Genomic DNA, 20801 nt, shown 5'->3' on the forward strand with positions numbered 1-20801 from the left:
TCGGTGGGGTTCAATATTAGCTATTATGTTTAAATTGGGGCCTTGTTTCGCCTTCCAGAGGACGGCCTCCATAATTAGGCAGTTATGATCGCTAATTAAATTATCAACTACCAAAGGGGCTGTACACCACGGGTTAAGGCTAGATGAAATGCAAATAAAATCAATCACCGTATTTGCATTTCGGCCTGTGAATGTAGGGATGGTTTCACCAGAGGCACCTTTCAAATTCTCCAACAATTCCATATCATAAGTCATCAAGATTTTGTTTAATAAATCTCCATAAGGATTATGGGGAAAATGAGAGACGCCTTCCCCCCAGCAATTTACAAAACCACAAACCCTGTGGGCGGGGGATGGACACACAGCAGTATTAAAATCCCCTAGCCAAATGAAATCAAACACTATATTGTTTCCCGTAACTATGTCTGCCAAAGCGGACTCTAAAGCAAACACTACCTGCTGCCTAGTATTATCAAATACATTATTATAAAAATTAATTAAAAGGATATTTCTACCCAGCTCCTGATATAGCCATAAAATCTGGGAATGGGCCCCAATGGGTACGTATTTCTTAACAATAAGTGGTACTTCCACTGAGATCAGAGTCAAAAGCCCACCCTTTGCTCTGCCCGAAGTGGAAGCCACAGCCGGCAGATGGTAAGAAACAAAACCCATATAATTAATGGGGTCCAGACTCCAGGTTTCCTGAAAGCAAATGATATTAAAATTATTAATAAAATCAAACCATCCTAAACAAACATCCTTTTGTGAGAGACCAGCAACATTCCAACCGGCAATAGAACACCGGCCCCAATTGTCTGGTACAGTGGGCTTAGTTGATACAACCCTATCCCTATCGCCAGTGGTCGGTCTTACAATTCCACAATCGACTGGGACATCAATATGATTAACACTGGAACCACTTATACCAATAGCCTCCACTGATTCTGGAGCCCCGGGGACCACACTACGCCTCCCCTCTCCCAAGGGAACGACCACAGTCCCTGGGTCCACCAAAGGTAATACCAGTCAGTCGTTACAATCAAGCCCACTCAGGGGCTGGAATCTATTAGACGTGGGGATGGTAGGACCAGCACACATATTCAAATCTCTGGACCTCCCTCGGTGACGCTCAACATCAGGTTGAATATCATAGTCTCTATAAAAGAACCCAAGGGGACGTAGAGAAATTCCTTGATCTCGTATAGGAAGAGATGCGGCTTTGATCAACACCGTGGAGGTAAGTTGTGGGTTTCGAAAATTGATAACGATACAGTCCCCTCCACAGGTCTTGCGGGATTTCCCCACCCAATTAGTTCTTCTAGTGCTTAAGATATCCCCTGATAGAGCTACGGGGAAGCCACACTGCCGGTGGAGCCAATCCACAGTTTTATTCTTTAGTGATGAATGGGATTCATCAAAGCCGTGGTTGCTTCCGGACACTCTTAATGGAGGAACATTGGTTAAAACTGCCACAAAAGGTGCACAGATCGGTGGTAAATCCGGCTGAGGGCTACTGGAACTATTAAAATTTGCGTTGGAACCCACCTGCTTCCTTAGTACAGAGCTAAAGGAAGGTTTAGTTTGGGCCGACAACTGCGAGAGAGGGTTGGGGACAGCAGGAACAGCTTCGCAATCATTCCCAGAACTAAAATTGCTGCTCACGGCCGACGTTAGAACTAAATTAGGAGTATTAAAGGGAACCTCAACAGGTCCAAGTTCATTATCGTTAGTTTTTACTCCCGTGGCGGCATTAATGAATGCATCCACTAAACCTCCCAATCTGACTACTTCATCTGAAATTGTAGCAAGTTTGGTCAATAGGGGTTTAACAAGTAAATCAAACTTGGCATCAATAGCATTAATCAAAAAATCAAGTTGCTCATTGTCTAAACTGATCGTGGTACCATCCAGTACCGTTTTTTGGTCACGTTGAGCATTAGACAATGAAGGGTCGGCTCTTTTGGCGGGGCGATTCCCCCCTCGTTTAGGCTGATTAATCTTGCTATTGTTCCTGCATGAACGTATTAATCTTTGTGGCCTCGGAGCCTGCACATTTGGAACTATTGGATCAATAAAAGTTTCTGGACCAGATTCTAAATCGTTGGCGGGCCCGGAAATAACAATAGCCTCGCTTATGGTATCATTTGAATCAACAAAGATGGGACTATCCATTGGATCTAAGGAAACACTGACATCAGGATTGGTAATTGACTGGGTGGCCGATCGGTTAAGAGAGGAAGGGCACAAGCTTTGAGGCCCCGGCCGTCCTAAGGACTTCCTCCGTTCTTGGTTGATTTTATCCACCATCTTAACTAGATAGTTATCCATAGTGGTTGACACAACCGCTGGTTTGGCTTTAGACATTATAAGCCGGGCTAGACCAGTACCAATACTCAAGAACAGATTAACACCACAATATGCAACAACCTATAAACCTGTGCTGTATATGGCTGCCTAGCACAAATAATAACTTCCCTTTATACCACCATATAACTCACTGCCCTACCCTGATAGCAGTTACGTTGCGGCGGATCACACAACAGGTTAGGCAGGTTAACAACATACAACAAAGCCTGTATATGGCCCCCTCCTACACCCTCCTGTCCCGGACTGTCACAGACTGTCCGCCCTTTGTCCGGGCTTCGTCCTGGGCGTCCCGCGGCGCGTCCCGCGCTGCGGAATCGAATGAAATTAAGGGATACTGGAGCCAATAGGCGGGTGGGCGGGCCGCGACTCAGGTGCGGTCAGGCACGGGCTTTGGAGCTGTAGTCCATCCAGCAGCCCCTTACACCCTCAGCGGCGGCCAGCGGCTCCAAGCACAGCCCCTCCAGATACGACAGAGCACAGGTATGCAAATGCCCCCAGCAGCGATGCGGGACCATTAATAGTTACATATGTCTATATGAATATTGCAATAAGGCATCTAAAATAGCACATAGAATAACAAAGTTAGAACCGATTAAGAAGTAGACTTTGTAGAAATATCCATATTGTTTATCTTGCAAGCATTAAAAAAACTCTTCAGCTTGGCAGGATGGGCAGTTGTTTTCTTGTTGTGGATGACCATAAACAGTTGGACGAAGAGGGCTCCAAGAGAGTGAAGATCTGATCTTATTGTGAGAAACTCTTTGCGCCTGTCGGTTGTTCTCTTTGTCTAGTCCTTAGAGAAGTATAGAGGATTGCCTGACCATAAAACCCGTTTCCATGATGTAACCACAGACAGAACTTTAAGATGCTCAGTGTATTTTCAAAAATATAATGTACCTCCTACTGGTCTTTTCGAGGTGGAAACAACCATAGGCTGACGACCTAATCTGTGGGCACGTTGTATATTAAGAGGAGTACCATCAGGTAGGTTTAAGATCTTTGGGAGAAATGTTTTAAAGAAAGCAATAGGGTCGTGGCCTTCCGAGCCATCCGGTAAACCATATATGTGAAGGTTGTTTCTCCTATTTCTGTTTTCAAGGTCCTCAACCTGTTTCTGAAAAAACAAAACCTGAGTTTGAAGGGCATCCATCCTAAGAGTAGTTGATCCAAATGAGGCAATTTTTTAATCAGCAGTATTAAGTCTTTCTTCCATCTTTGACCATCTGTCAGTAGGGTGTTGTAATTTAGCATTAGTCTCTTCCATAAAAGGTCATAAAGCTTGTATCTCTTCCAAAAGAAGATCCATAGAGACAACCGGTAGTGATTTTGGAATCAACTGTGGATCTTTTTTCAGGCATTTGGTAGACGCGTTCCCAGTTCCAAGTGGAGCAGAGGTCTCATTCGGACCTGATGAAGAGGCTCCTCTATGTAAAAAAAACCACTGAATCCTCCATTATTGCGAGTTGTGAGAAAAAAGATGAGTAATTTATTAATTTATGGGCAGAGAGCACCAAAGAAGACTTTGCTTTTTTTAAATGTGCCCATAAATAGGAGAAAATAAGAGGGCAAGCTGAGTTATTCATCAAACTTGAACTCTGTTTTGTGAATGAACAATTTATCTCAATATTAACCCCTTCTTGTGCTCATGACCACGGTGGGTGTGTGCTCATGACTGAACCATTCCGTCATAGCACTCACCCATGGGAGAAGCATGTAGGCACGCGATCTACACCCACAAGCAGGGATGGCAGCGGAGTTTCCGCTGCCACCCCTGATCCCCCCCTCGGCGAACCTGTGACGTCAGCGTGCACAGCACACGCCAAAATCATCAGAAACAGCCAGACGCGCTGTAAGCCATTTGCTTCCAGGCATCCGAGGGAGAAATGTAGGTTTCCTTGTTCCTCCGTGCACAGAGGCATTGGGGGAGAGGAAAGAGTTTTTCCTCTCCCCTGATGTCTCTTTGCAGGGCAATTGTGCAGCAGGAATGTCCCCACTAGGCACCAGTGATCCTTTTTTTTGTTTGGGAAAGGGTCATTTCCAACGGGGAGCATGATTATGTTTGTATTTTCTGTACCACCTGGGGACAGATCGGCCTGGTTTTTTGGCCTTTCTGTCCCCAGTGGGGAATTTGATTTTATTGGGCATGGGAGAGATCCCTTGGGCAAAGATCTCCCCCTATTTGTTTTGGGTACTTGTGGCTGTTTTCTGTCCCCCTGGGGTGGATTGGGCTGTTTTTTAGGCCCAATAATTTAAATTTAATAATTTAAATGTTTAATTCTTTGTTAATGGATGCGACCCATTGGGCAATGATTGCTTACAAGGGGCGTAATTTACGGGTATGTTTTTTCTGCCCCCCTCCCCAGGGACAGATGAGCCCGTTTTTTGGCCTTTCTATACCCGGGGGGAGAGGCAGAAAACCCCACTAGAGCCAGAGATTTGTTTTTATAGTGCATGGGGGTGATCCCTTAGGCAAGGATCGCCATCTAATTCTTTTTATACTTGTGGCCAGTTTCTACCTCCCCAGGGGCGGATCAGCTCTATTTTAAGGCCCATTTGCACTGGAGGGCATAGAAAACCCACTAGCACCATGGATATGCATATTTATGTTTTGTTGTGGCCCCTTGGGTAATGGTCGCACCTATTGGCGCTAATTATTTATAAAATTACTTTTGGCTGCTTTCTGCTCCCTCTGGGGGCAGATTGGCCTTATTTTGAGGCCCATTTGCCCAGGGGTGCGGAGGGGGCAGACAACCCAATAGCACTAGGGCTCTGTATATATTTAAGTTTGATGGTGACCCCTTCGGTGAGAGTTGCCCCAATGGGATGGGGCATCAGTTATTACTTTCTTTTTGCTGTTTTTCTGTCCCGCTTGGTGGAAGATTAGACATTTGTGTAGTGACTTAGCGTGTTATAATGTTAACTGTTTTATTTCTTTCAAATTGCGATTGTAATGTTTTACTACTCCTTTTTATTCAAGTTTGAGGCTTTATGCTCATTTGACTGATGTTCCAGTCTGCGGTTTCATCACTGGTGGTTCTGCAGTTTGTGCAGTTGCATGTGTTTGGTGAGAAAATAGTTTTTGTACTATTTACTATAAATGAGTTTCATTTCCCTGTATGAATGTGTTTTTGTAAATGGTTTGATAATAGCAGTGTTTAGCCTCTGTTTTATTGATTGTGTAAAACTTTTTGCATTTGTGCCCGATGTGTATTTTGCTGTCTTGTGGGAAATTGGTTTTGCTTTTTCTTTCTAGCGGGATATCGTTGTTTTTTTCTGTGTCTTTGCAGAGTAGGTGCTGGTGAGTGTAGCTGTCTCTGCAAGTGAGCCATATATTTATTGAGCATTTAGATCTTTGTGATAAAGCCACCCTTTGTTTATTACTTATTTTGCACACTGTTGGTTGTCTGTGAAATCTCCTTTCTAAGTAAGGATTATTGCTAGCCACAGGATTACTGCTCAGCAGGTTGTTGATATGCTTTTTGAGTCTTCCTCTGACCATGGTTCAGAGACTGACTCTGCATCTGAGGAAGAGGATGGAGTGGAAGATTCTGGCAGTGAGTTTTCTGTCCACAATGAATCATTGGATGATGAAGCCACGCTTAGTGCAGATGAAGTGCCTGTTTTAGAGGAGGACATTGATGTGCTGATAGTGGCACAAGAGGTGTCTGGGCTGCAGCCTGGGGCTGCAAGGCTTCCATTGGAAGAGCTGACCTCTGGGTTGCTCCAGGCATGATGCAGCCAGCATTGCCAGACTTTACTGGTGTTCCAGGGTGTAGAGTGGATACTGAAAACTTTTTGCCTATATATTTGTTTCAGTTGTTTATGGACAATGTATTTTTGGCGGAGATTGTTGAGCAGGCTAATTTGTATGTTAAACAGTATTTGAGGGACAACAGTGCCAGACTTAGGCCACACTCTGGAGCTACGCTCCAGGGAAATAAATAGCGGTGGATGAGTCTTTGGTCTTGTTCAAGGGCCACTTGGTTTTTAGGCAGTACATTCCTAGCAAGAGGGCACGCTATGGAATTAATATGTTGATGCTGTGTGACAGTGGGCCTGGATATGTCTCTAATTTCAGGGTGTACACCGGTAGGGATTCCAGGATTGACCCCCTGGTTGTCAGTCCACTTTTGGAGCGAGTAAACATTTTTTATGGGAGCTTGGTAGAGGACTTTTTAACAAAGGTCCCCATTTATATGTAGATAACTTCTACACTGATGTGCACTTGTTCAGAGAATTGGCCAAAGTGGACACTGTTGCCTGTGGCACAATCCGCTCTAAGCATAAAGTTTTCCCAAAATAACTTATTTGTCAAAAGATTGAGCGGTTACAGTGCGATGCATTGCGTAGTGAAGAACTTCTATATGTGAAGTTTGCAGATAGGAGAGATGTCTACATGCTGACTACGATCCGTGATGAAAGCACTTCACCTGTGACTGATTGGGGTCAGGTTGCTGTAATGCACAAACCTGTGTGCATTTTAGACTATAATAGGCACTTGAGTGGTGTTGATAGAGTAGGTCAGAGGTTAGAACCTCACACTGCTCTTCGTAAGGTTTACATTTGGTATAAGAAGTTGGCTATCCATCTTTTCCAATGCTTTTGTTGTATTTATGGATTGTTGTCCTGAGTCAACGATTACTTTTGTTAAGTTTCAGGAGTCTGTGATAGTCAACCTTGTTGAAGTGTAACAGGCAAGTGTTCCTAGAGTTGGAGTGGTGGAGGATGTGGCTAGATTGAAAGGTCGCCACTTTCCTGATCACATTCCTCCCATGTTCACAAAAAGACTTTCCCAGTAGGAGATGCAGAGTCTGTTAGCGAAGAGGTACAGAGAAGTAGACTCGTATGTACTGCCCCGAGTGTCCTTCTAACCCTGCACTGTGTGCCTGCTTGTTTTAGAACATACCACACACAAAATAGTTTTTTGCCGCATCCATGAGTGGTAAAGTGAACTGCCTGGTCTGTATTGTTTTATATATTTTTTATTCAGTTTCAAGGTTGCCATTAGTGCAATGTATTTAGTTTCAGCTTTTGTGTTTGCAGATTTGTATCTACTTACAGTTTGTTTGTGTTTTCTTTTTTGTATTAAAAAAACCCTAAATGTGATGGCGGTCTGTGTGGGCTGGCGCTTGGCTGGCGGTGTGAGTGGAGTGGCGCTTGGCTGGTGGTGTGCGTGGATTGGAACTTGGCTGGCGGTGTATGTGGACTGGCACTTGTCTGGCGGTGTGCGTGGACTGGTGCTTGGCTGGCGGTGTGCGTAGACTGGTGCTTGACTGGCAGTGTGCGTAGACTGGTGTTTGGCTGGTGGTGTGTGGGACTGGCGCTTGGCTGGCGGTGTACGTGGACTGTTGCTTGGCTGGCAGTGTGAGTGAACTGGAACTTGGCTGGCAGAGTTTGTGGACTGGTGCTTGGCTGGTGGGGTGTGAGTAGTGACTTGCTTCTGGTCACTACAAACACTGATAGCCAAACGCTAGTCCACACAATCTGTCACCCGGTGTGGTTACTGTGTCGGGCATGTGGGCACGTGAAAGTGATGGGCCCTCGAATGGCACTGATTGCTGATGTGACTGTTGTATTGTGATGGGCCCACGGCTGGCGGTGTGAATGGTTTTGTATATGTCACACGTGTGAAAGGTGTACCCCTAGCCTGAAAAGAGGTTGGTGCCTTATCATGGCCTTACAGCTCACAAGCTATGGTTCAATTTCTTGTCCTTTCAATTATTGACAGTGCATTTCATTTCTGTGAAATCTCTTGTTAATAAACTTTTATATACTGAACCACCACTCACCGCCATGCCAAATCCAAACAGTTTGTATATGTGCTTGTGGAATGGATGGTTGTGCAGTATTATTTGTTGTTTCTGTCTTTCTCTGAGAAGGTGTACATTCCATCTAGGAAAAACCTACCAACTCTAGATATTTTCATAAACTAAAAACCCAGGGGAGTACATGGTGATGTGTCTCTCATGGATCTCAACAAGTTATCTTACCCACAATGTCCTGCAAACCTCAAAATGTGGCTATCACATTTTCCTAGCATTACTGTGCCATAATTTTTACGCTTCAGAAATGTCCTACCACCCAGCATTTCCCCAATTCTCCCGATAAAAATGGTACCTCACTTGTGTGTCCCCACAGCAGTGAAAGGCCCAAAATGTATGTGGAGACATCAAAATTACCTATCACAAACCAAGCTGGTTTTGCAAGGGGGGTCACCTGCGTTTTTCATCCTGGGCTCGGCAGCAATCTAGGGAAAACTACCTAACCAGGACATTACTGAAAACTAGACATCCCGGGCAGTCCAGGGAGGTATGGCATGCTTGGAACCCCCAGCGTTTTCCTTCCCAGAATCCCCTGCAAACCTCAAATTTAGCTAAATAATCATATTTTGCTCACTTCTCTCTGTGGGATCACTGCGCTGGGACAAATGACTTACCACCCAGCATTCCCCTCAGTCTCCTGAGTAAACTGAAACCTCCCTTTTGTGGGTGGGCCAAGGTCCTGCAACTAGAAAGGGCTAGAAACATAGGAATTGAGGGGATAGTACCACAACTTCTAAGCGCTCTTTTCTATATATATATATATATATATATATATATTCAATGAAAAAACCAAAGGTTTCACACACGTTATAGTTAGCTGGACATTTTACTCGTAAAAAACCATTGAAATTCCCCCGTTATAGTTAGTTAAGCTAACTATAACTCGCGCGCCCGCAATGCACTGCTGATGACGTCACATATTACATCACTCATGACATGGTCAGTGACATCACTCATGACATCACTGATGACATCTCAAATGACATCACTGATGACATCACTGATGACATCATCCCGTGAATGTGTGTTTTTCTGAAAATTAAATATGTTTTATATATGTATATCTCAAGGTCGATGGAAGAATAAATGGGTATATAAGTGTCTAAATGGATGATTTGTTTTTGAAAAATTGATTGTGTAACTGACTGATTAAGTGTATCTTAGTGAATACATGGCTTAGTGAGTAATGTTTAAATATGTAAATATCTGTATCAGTCTCTCACTTTGTGTATAAGTGGCTGCATGGGTTGGTGAGTAGCTACTTGAGTGTCTATATAGGTTATTAGTTGGTTTTTTGAGTATCAGTATAAGTGTCTGATGTCTGTATGGTTCGATGGGGGGTATTACGTAGTGCATAGGTGCATGAATGAGTGACTCACTGTTTGTATGTGTTGAAGATAGTATGTGTGCAGGACTGCATGGGTGGATGAGTGTGTGTATGGGTGTGTTAGTGAATGAATGACTGTCTCTACAGTGTCTTTATGAGTAACTACATATGTTTTTAACTAGTATATGTGACTATTGGTGTATATAAGTGAGTATATGTGAGAGTGAGAGATTGAAAGAGTTCCTGTGTGAATAAGTATGTGTTTCTATAAGTGATTGTTTAAAAGACTAAGTATGTGCAAGTTTCCGTAGAAGTAAGTGTGGTGGTGTGTGTATAACTGTATATGCAAGTAAATGGATGTTTGATTCTTTATTAGCATGAGTGACTATGTGTGTGAGTAACTCTACAGATGAGTGGCATTGTGTAACAGGATGTATAGGTGTATGAGTACATATGATGAGTGAGTACATGTATGAGTGACTGTATAGGACTGTTGGTGAATGAGTGGATGTGTATGTGGATCTTAGAATTACTGAAGAGGTTGTTGTAACTGGTATTGGTATGTCCATTGTTTTGAAAAGTTTAGTCTCTATTTATGAATGTGTGTATCAAAGGTTATATTAGGGTGAGAGGAGGTCTGCCACTCTATCACAAGGATGATGTCATCAGTGATGTCATCAGTGATGTCATTTGAGATGTCATCAGTGATGTGATGAGTGATGTCACTGACCATGTCATGAGTGATGTAATATGTGACGTCATCAGCAGTGCATTGCGGGCGCGCGAGTTATAGTTAGCTTAACTAACTATAACGGGGGAATTTCAATGGTTTTTTACGAGTAAAATGTCCAGCTAACTATAACGTGTGTGAAACCTTTGGTTTTTTCATTGAATTTCTAAGGTTTTTTAAATGCTAATTCCTAACTATAACGTGTGTGAAACCTATGGTTTTTTCATTGAATTAGCAAGGTTTTTTAAATGCTAATTCCTAACTATAACGTGTGTGAAACCCATGGTTTTTTCAGTGAAGTTGCAAGGTTTTTTAAATGCTAATTTTTTTTTTTCTTCTATTTTTTTAAACATATTTTTAATTTAATGTTCTAACCTTTTAAAAAGACTATGATTACATTTTTAAAATTTTTTAATATGTTTTTTTAAATATATTTCATAAAATAAACATGTTATAATTTTTTCCAGTACATTTTTTCCTTTTTTTTTTAGTACGCGTACCGTAAGCTTACGGTAAGCGTACGGTTTACGCAACGCCCGCAATTTATCTACGCTGTTTGCGTATAGTTACGCAATTTGCGTGGCCGCGCGTACTCCGCGTGGGACGCATACGCGTGTACGCTACACGCGCACGTTACGCGGAAGTGTCGGGTAGTGACTGTTATGCGCATGCGCGCAAGCGCGTGTCTTTTTTACGCGCATGCGCACTTTTGCCGTAAGCGTACCGTAAGCGTACCGTAAGCGTACGGTAGGTCATGTGATCATGAAACACAACTTTTGATTGGTTGAAACTACTTTCAGTTCTAGAACTCTCCTACACCACACCCATTCCCCTCATTTCTGCTTGTGATCCCTTAGGAGAAGGAGCTGGGTTGTCTTTGAGATACGATGGCAGAACAGCAGAGCTCTTCTGAGAGTGAGGCTAGCACTAGCAGCACTACCTTGAGGCAGAGAGCGAGGAAACAAAAGACCTCTTATGTATGGGATTATTTTACTTTTCCTGAAGGCCAGCTAAAGGTAAATGCACCCTTAGTGACTTGCAAGCTGTGTCAGCGTGTACTTTCAAGAGGTAATCCTGACAGGAAGTATTCCTTTGGGAATCATACCATGATGAGGCACCTCAGGGATGTACACAGAAGGACACATGCTCGACTTTTTGGAGGTAACCCTTCAGAAAGTCAACCAAGCACATCCACAGCAGCTCAGCCTGGACCATCATCTGCAGGGCTGACTCCTTCTTCTGCAGGTCAGGTGAGCCCTTCATCTGTGGGGGGAGCATCTCCTTTTGCTGGCCCTCTGGAAATTAACCCTCGATTTCTGAGGGTTGATATTCGATGTGCCTCTTGTCATGATCTAATTTGTCATAGGGAGATCAGTGTTTCCCTAGTGAACCTCAAAATAGATCAGCACACTTGTCACAGAGACTAATTTTCCCATTCTTTCTTTCCTCTCTCCCTGCATGAACACAACGGCTCTTTTAAGAGCCAACCTTATCTTTCATCTTTTTTTTATATATTTTTTAAAAAACTTTTTTTTTTTTTTTTTTACCGTACGCGTACGGTGCGCGTAATTTTTTTTTTTTAAAAAACACTAAAAATCAATAATCACATTACAAGGACTTTGAAACACTACAATTATTATTATTGACTTACCATACCCACTCAAAAAAATATTTATTCATTTGTTTTTTTTAAAAAAAATTGCTTTAAAAATGGTTCTAGTTTTCGAAAATTTTCTATATCAATCTGAAAAAAAAGAAAAAAGTATTAATATTTTTTAAACATTTTAAAATACAGTACACGTATTTACATATTTACCAAAAAATATTTTTGCCTTATTTTTGCTGTTTTCAGAATATATTGCATTTCACTTTAAATTGTGAAAGCAATTGCATTCATCATTTAACAGCGGGCAAAAAAAAAATAACAATCTCAAAGATTGTATTAAAAAAGCCCAGAATCTCTTCTCACTTAAACTTAACATTACAGAAATGCATAATATTCTAAAAAAATATCATCAAAAAACAATACTTATTTCTTTAAAATACCGTCTGATATTTTTGTTTCAGAAGTATAATCACAATATTATATCTCAAATAACTCCACAATACATCTGATTCCATTTCCTTTAGGCCAAATAGTAATTTTAAAAAAATTTTTGGATTACATTTCCAATGGTAATCCAATAAAATTCTAAAGTTTAATTTGTCCAGATCTCACCGATTCTCTGTAACATTTTGGTTCACGAAATTTTTTAAAATAATTTATTAAGTCCACAATAGAATTGGTTACTTTTCCACATGGCCAAATAGTAATTTTTTAAATCTTTTTTGAAAAAATTTCCAATGGCACTCCAATAACATTCCAAAATTTAAATTGTGCAGATGTTACCGATTATCTCTAAATTATTGGTTTTTGAAAGTTTCATTAAAAATTAAAAAAGTCCACATTACAATTGGTTATCTTTCCATTAGGCCAAATGATAATTTAAAAAATCTTTTTTTTAGAAAATTCCAATGGTAATACAGTAAAATGGTAAAATTATTTTGTCCAGATCTTGCCAAGTCTCTCTAAAATTTAGGTTTCAGGAAGATTAGATAGGAATTTGCTAAATCAAAAGGCAAACGTTGTTTGAAAATCAATTGGGAATCATTACACAGTGTCCAGCCTTTTTCACATTTAAGATAAACTGTGTAATGTCCAGAAGTAACAGTAGGTCCATCATGGAAAATTATTGCAACAGTTACAAAAGTTTTTCCTGAAATTGATAATTGCTGTCCTGTAAACTTCTCTATTAAAGTATCCAATTTTGAACCATCAGCTCTACATCGTTGCATCATTAAAATTACATACTGTCCGTATTCCTTTAAAATTAATGTTGAAAACATGTCAGATTTACACTCACCGCATTTCATGCTATGATTAGCATCTTTAACTAATTTTGCAAAAGTGACTGTTTTACTCTCTGGCAATGTCAAATAAATAAACCTTTCATTATCAACATTAGAGCCACATATATTATAACAGTTTTCACAACTATGTTCCCATTTATAAGAGAGACCAAATAAAATATCAATTGCAACTTCTTCTACTTCCAGTACTTGAAGAAAATACATCAAAAATTCGTGTGCATCTTGCTGTTCATTTTGAGAAAACTGTGTTCGTCCTGAACATATATCTAAAAGTTTTCTAATTTCAGTAGCACTTTCTATTTGAGTTTTATCTTTACTCAGCTTTTGAAAAAGGAGACTCAGCTCAGAACAGAATCTTTTTCCCTGATTTACTATTATCTGCTCTTGCAAACTTTCCAGATAAAATGCAACATTCAGCACTACATTTGCGTAGCAGTTGACACCAGAGCTATTTTCAAAATGACATCCTACAACCTGTTCTTCATTTTCCTTTTTCTTTTTGCTTGCAATTACATCACTCCTCTTTTTTTTCCTCTTCTCTACATCTTCATTACAGATATTCTCATTTTTTCTTTTACGAGAAACTACACGTTTCTCCAACACAGGATACTGACCTAAATGAGGAGCATAGCTTCTTCTTAATCTATTATACTCCTTTACACAGTTTGTATCAGCACTAACTTTTGAATCATCAAAGTCTATCATAAATAAACCTGATAATGTTTTCACTCGTGACAAAGCAACATATGCCATACCTTCTTTGAACACAGTTGAACCAATGTTCACAAATGCACAATCTACAGTCAATCCTTGAGACTTGTGAATAGTTACAGCATATGCTAGAGAAAACGGAAACTGCTTCCTACGTACATATAAGTCTTTCACAAGCATGAAACGAACTGTACAACGACAAATATCTTTAACTTCTTCTATCTGATCAAATTTTATTTTTAAACATTCAATTCCATCTTTTTTCTGATAATTAATAAAACCCACAACTCTTCCCATAGCTCCATTAACTAAACCTTTTTCAACATCCAAATTTCTTCTTAAAAATACTCTACAGTTCATGCAAACATATAGATTTTTTTCTAATCCAGCTGTTTTGGAGATGTTCTTCTCTAGTGAATCCAATTTATTTTTCAGTTTGCCTGTTACTGTGACAGTAATTCTTCCATCCTCAATTTTGTCCACTGCTTCCAATTTCCTGATCTCTTCTTTTTCCAATTTCAAAAGCTCCTCATTAAATATTGAGCATTCACGTAGAGTTGGCATTAAGCAGATGACACTTTTGTTTTCTGCAATGTTCTTGTATATTTTCTCTGCAACTATTTCTTCCTTTGGAAATAAATTATGTAGCAGCCGACTCTGTAATGCTTTTTTGCCAACTTCTGTGAGTAGTCCAATTCTGATATCTTTCAGAATACTTCCATATTCTTCATCGCTTGCTTGCCTCATATTAGTAGTAAGTTCCTTGCACTCAAAGAAGGACCAAATATTTGTATTTCCGATGCTTCCCAATGACTTCTTCGTGTCTTCATGTGTGACAGTATTAAACACTGGTTGTCCTTTAACTGGAGTAAGTTGCAAAAGATCTCCAAAAACTATGACGTGTTTTCCACCAAATAACATGTCATAGTCTGTCTTCAAAATTTGCTGCATTCTTAAATGCACAAAGGCAAGCATTAAGTTTGATACCATGCTCACCTCATCAATAATGAGAACTTGCATCTTCTTCAATACTCTTGAAACTTCCAAGGATGCTTCTCCAGTTAGCTTGTTGTATTGTATTTTGTTCTCATGCTCCACTGGTAACATTAGCAAACGATGTAAAGTGATTCCTTTTATGTTATATGCTGCTAACCCAGTTGGAGCAGTAACCACACAAGACAAAGTAGAATCTGTTTTTTGCTGTAGGTAGCTTCTGATGACTTTTATAAGGAAACTTTTTCCAGTTCCAGCTTGTCCGCTTACATACATCCTGATTGGATGAAATGATGTGCATGAGCACTCTTTTTTTTCATGTAGAAATCCGTGATCAATTTTGTTTCTGATCTCTTCATAAATTTGTTGCTGCTCTTGATTCAGTTGTCTTTCCAAATTTTCTAAGTCTATAAATTCTTCTTGAGCTTGATTCATAGCCGTTTCCACTTCATTCATGGCTATTGATGCTTCATTTTCAACGATTGGTTGTCCTAGGGGATCTTGACTGAGTGTTCCTGAACTTTGGCTGTCCTGAGAACTGTCTCTAGCTATTTCTGCTGCAATTGTGGTTTCCTGTTCAATTTCTTCATTTAACATTTGCAGATAACTTGAGAATGTACTGCATTGTATGCTGTCTTTGCAAGCATTAAAAGAATCTTCATAGCTTTGAAATTCTCCCAGTAGTTCATCCTCTGTACGCCATGGTTTAAACAACTGTAAAAGAGCCAAGTAGTAAAATTCCTTCTTGTCAGTAGTGTCGCAACTCAGCTTCCTGTGATTTATCAAACTTCCTTTTGTTTGCTTCACCAAACATCCTTCCTCACCAACGACTTTATATTTTCCATTGTTGATGTCTTCTGCGGCTTTCCGTGAATAAATGTAGTTCTGCAGCACTTCATAGAGACACATGTTCTCCAGATGTTGACTTCTCTTGGGATAATATGTGTCCAACATGTTTGATTTCAAAATATCTGTACTTTCTGGGTCATTCTCGGCCAAATATTCAATTTCTCCAACAGATTTCAGTACCCGATTTCTCATTGCTGCAAGGCCTAAAGTTGCCCAAATTATTCTTCTTGACTTCGAGTAGAGACTTGCAGAAGATAACCTATCTGAACATTCGTAGGATCCAATTTCTCGATGCGATAACATCTTCAAACTGAAACTGTACAGCTTCTTACTGACAGTCTTCTCGTGAGAAATCTCTTCCCACATTTCCTTCAATTCTGTTTTTTCTGATTTCGTAATGTAAGACGTTACATATCGAGCAACAGCAATGGAATTGTCAGCTACATACTGTATATCCATGTTAGCGTTCCACATGGATAAAATGACTGGGTTGTAGTCATTTATATTTTTTGATTCTTCTTTTCTTTTTAGGTTGTAGGTATTCTTAGGTGATTTTCTTGTGATAGTATGTCTCACAGCTGACATAAAACTGTTGACTCTTCCATTTGAAAGAACAGGTCTAGGAAATCCAAATCGACATTTAGTGTAGTATTTATCTTTGCTCTTGTATTTCCGTCGACAGTATTTTCCACACCGATGACTTTGGAAACGTAAAACTTGCTCCTTTAACTTTTTCTCTTCTGTGCTTTTTGGTATAGCACATGTTGCATATTCTTCAATGAAAGATAACACTGCTTCATCAGTATCTGTTCCAAACTTTGGGGCATCCTTGATCCACAACAGCATATGAATATGAGGAGCACCTCTTGCCTGGTACTCTTTTCTCCAAAAGAAATCCACTACTTCTCCTAGAGGTGGATTTTTTTTATTGCAGATGAAGGACATCATAGCCTCAAATCTATGATTGAAATATCTGCAAACATTAACCGGATCCAATGAGCACAGTTCTCCTGCTGTCTTGTATTCGATGTTTTTAATGTTTGAATTTGCCTCTCGTAGAAAATCCAGTAAATCATCCCAAGCGTACTCCGCACAGCTTAGGGTAACGAACCATGTTGGTGTTCCTAAATTCCGTAACATGCATTTTAATTCACCATGGCGTCGGTACCAATATTCATTTGTCCCACGCTGACAAGCCATCAGATTGATCAGTTGTGTTTCCAAATGATCATCTCGGTGCTGCACTTTCTCCATAAAATCCTTAGCAGACACATTTTGTAAATGTACTCCACTTTTTAAAATGTGATTTACTGCATAAGACAGTGCAGACAAATCGCTTTCAAATAAAAGATGGAACAAATAAGGAATACTTTGTCGAAATCTGGGATCTTCAGCATATAGTCTTGTAGTCCGATACTCAGAAGCTGGAATCTGTTCTGGACGTTCATCGTATCGTCCTCCTTTTCCTTTAGGAAACAGCTGGGGAAAACATCGAGCTTCCAAGCTCTCCTCCCATACACTCACGGGAGTTCCTTTTGCTTTCTTCATCTGAAAGAGATCAATATTATCTCCCATAACTTCTTTTGAATGAAGAGGATGTATGCTAAAATGTTCATAAATTTCTTCTTCCTTTGACTTGTCCACTTTTTCAATTTGTCCAGTTGGTGTTTCTGTGTCTTCTTGTAAATCTTCTTCTTCTTCTTCTTCTTCTTCTATATAAATTGATTCATACCATTTGTTATTCCTTTTCAAATACAAATTTGCTCTTTGTACTTTCCGCACATCTACCAGCTCCTGCCAAATCTTCTTATTCTTTGTAGGTACACCATTAACCAGAATAACTAATGGTTCAGTTTCCAAAGTATCCGCATCAATAGTTTCCATATTTTTTTTCAAATCCAAGGGCAAATACACCACTCTTCCTTTTAAACCTCTCAGTAAATCAGAAGGAGGTAATTTACCAGTTTTGGGCTCCATACGTACTATGGTCTGGAACGGATGAACACATTGAATGAGTATAGACTCATATGTATTTAATTCAGAAAGTTCAGCAGGAATAGCATCCAATTCTAAATTATTATGTACAGCTCTGGTCGGCATTCTATTTTCCTCTAACTTGTTGTAACAGTATTTACAAATACGCTGATCTTCACCCAAATCAAAACAATTTTCTAGAAATATATATGTGGCAAAATCCTTCCACTTATAATTATCTTCATTTTCACTCTTTCTGTAGAGATCAACATTCCTAGTTTGTTTTCTATAATGAGTTCTGCGGCAACAAATACAAGTAAAATTTGGTCTTTCATTAGAGACTATTGCAAATTTTGTTATGTGATCATTAAATGTGTTACTTACAAAGGGTTCTACATTCTCTTCCACTTGTTCCTCATTTACTGTGTCCTTCTCTGCACTGTTTTGTTCAGGACCAAAGTAACAAAACTGAATTTCATCAACAACCTTCTCTACATCTGATACCGTTCCTCGGAACAGAGCCCTATTCAATTCATTTAACTTTATTGCTGGACTTTTGGCAAAATACAACCGTCTCACAAACTTTCTCATTTCAGTATGATGAACAGCCAGCATCCTAAAATGATTGAAAACACTATTGCACACTTTTCTAGATAGACAAGCCAGAGAATGACCCTGCAAACCAGTATTCTCTCTCACTCAGCATGGATCCAGACTTTGAAGCACCTTAATCTTCTGTTTTATACTTTTTTTACTATATTCTCTTAGAAACTCTCGAAATTTGTCAATAGATTCCTGACGCACAGTGCAAATACTACTACAATTCCAAGTGTACACTGGGGCTTTAGGACGTCTCCCCATAGCCTCATCTGCCATCACTTGTACCTCATCTCTTGGAACCATTATCTCCTTCTCCATTATGCAACCATTTTTTACTTCGTAAGAACGACCTCTGGTGTCAACTGCATGCAGCAAACTATTACTTTGAAAATAGCTCTCTTCATTAAAAAAAGGTTCACTACTTGAACTATGCATCCACTTTCCTAAAAACACTTTACAAAAGTTTGTTCTGTTCACTACTCTTTTCCTTTTGCTATGTGATTTCAGTACATTAACCATTTTGTCTAATGTACGCATCCTATTCAAAATTAAAATGAATAGTTAATTCTAATGCCTTTGCTGCAATGGCTTCTATTTCTTTTTTTCTTTTATAAAACTTTGTCTTTTTCTTATATTTCTTCACATCCTTCATCAAATTGGACATAACTCTTCTCTGAAACATTTTTCTACGTATCTCTTTAAACGCTGTTTTTCTATTTATATAAATCTTTTCAGTTGCTGAAGGTATATTTGCATTAACTAAATTGTCAATTTTTTCCTCTCCTTTTTTGTTCAAAACATCCTTTCGAGTACAGACATTTTGTACATTTTTCATTCTTTTGAATATATTTTTTAGAAATTGTTTTTTCTGCTTACCAGAAGATTTTTTCTTTTTCCCAACATGAGCATCTTCTACTAACTTTGGTCCTCTAGTTGTCTTCAAATATAGGTTTTTTTGTGCGTTTTTTGAACTCTGGATTTTGTAGGCATCTTAAATTTTGTCCACTGCTCTTCAGCAATACCTGAAAAAAACTAAAAAAAAATTCCTTTATTTTATTTAAATATATTACTACATTTCTTTTCACAATAGTCACAAAACGTAATTTCTTTGCCAATTTGAATGCACACTTACTGCTCTTTTTTTTTGGCAAGTTAAAATCACTTTTACAGACTGACACATTATGAAACCACTTTTCAGTTTTTTTAAAAAGCCCATGTCCAGACTGCTTTTTCAGACCACCACCATGTGTATCCTCGGTGACTGCCTACACTCCAGCAAGGGCAACCAGCCTTAGTGATGCTGAATGTATTTGCATTACAGACTGAAACCTCAAAACCCCACTCGCTTCTAAATACTGTGCATGATTATACATGGAAAGGAGCTGGGTGTGTGCTAAGAGTCTGCTTCTTCCCCCAAAAAATCGCTCCCCCTTTTTCCTACTAATGCAACTGTGAAATCACCAGAGCAAAACGCAATAAATCTCTGCCTGTAATTCCTATTTCCACACAGAGTCATGTTTTCACATTAGTCCCAAAACGAAATTTCTTTGCCAATTTGAAAGCACACTTACTGCTCTTTTTTTTGGGCAAGTGAAAATCACTTTTACAGACTGACACATTATGAAACCACTTTTCAGTTTTTTTAAAAAGCCCATGTCCAGACTGCTTTTTCAGACCACCACCATGTGTATCCTCGGTGACTGCCTACACTCCAGCAAGGGCAACCAGCCTTAGTGATGCTGAATGTATTTGCATTACAGACTGAAACCTCAAAACCCCACTTGCTTGTAAATACTGTGCATGATTATACATGGAAAGGAGCTGGTTGTGTGCTAAGAGTCTGCTTCTTCCCCCAAAAAATCGCTCCCCCTTTTTCCTACTAATGCAACTGTGAAATCACCACAGCAAAACACAATAAATCTCTGCCTGTAAATCCTATTTGCACACAGAGTCATGTTTTCACATTAGTCACAAAACGAAATTTCTTTGCCAATTTGAATGCACACTTACTGCTCTTTTTTTTTGGCAAGTGAAAATCACTTTTACAGACTGACACATTATGAAACCACTTTTCAGATTTTTTTAAAAAAGCCCATGTCCAGACTGCTTTTTCAGACCACCACCATGTGTATCCTCGGTGACTGCCTACACTCCAGCAAGGGCAACCAGCCTTAGTGATGCTGAATGTATTTGCATTACAGACTGAAACCTCAAAACCCCACTCGCTTCTAAATACTGTGCATAATTCCACATGGTAAGCAGCTGGGTGTGTGCTAAGAGTCTGCTTCTTCCCCCAAAAAATCGCTCCCCCTTTTTCCTACTAATGCAACTGTGAAATCACCAGAGCAAAACGCAATAAATCTCTGCCTGTAATTCCTATTTGCACACAGAGTCATGTTTTCACATTAGTCCCAAAACGAAATTTCTTTGCCAATTTGAATGCACACTTACTGCTCTTTTTTTTTGGCAAGTGAAAATCACTTTTACAGACTGACACATTATGAAACCACTTTTC

The sequence above is a fragment of the Triturus cristatus genome, chromosome 4_1 (assembly GCF_964204655.1).
Source record: "Triturus cristatus chromosome 4_1, aTriCri1.1, whole genome shotgun sequence".
Lineage (NCBI taxonomy): Eukaryota > Metazoa > Chordata > Amphibia > Caudata > Salamandridae > Triturus > Triturus cristatus.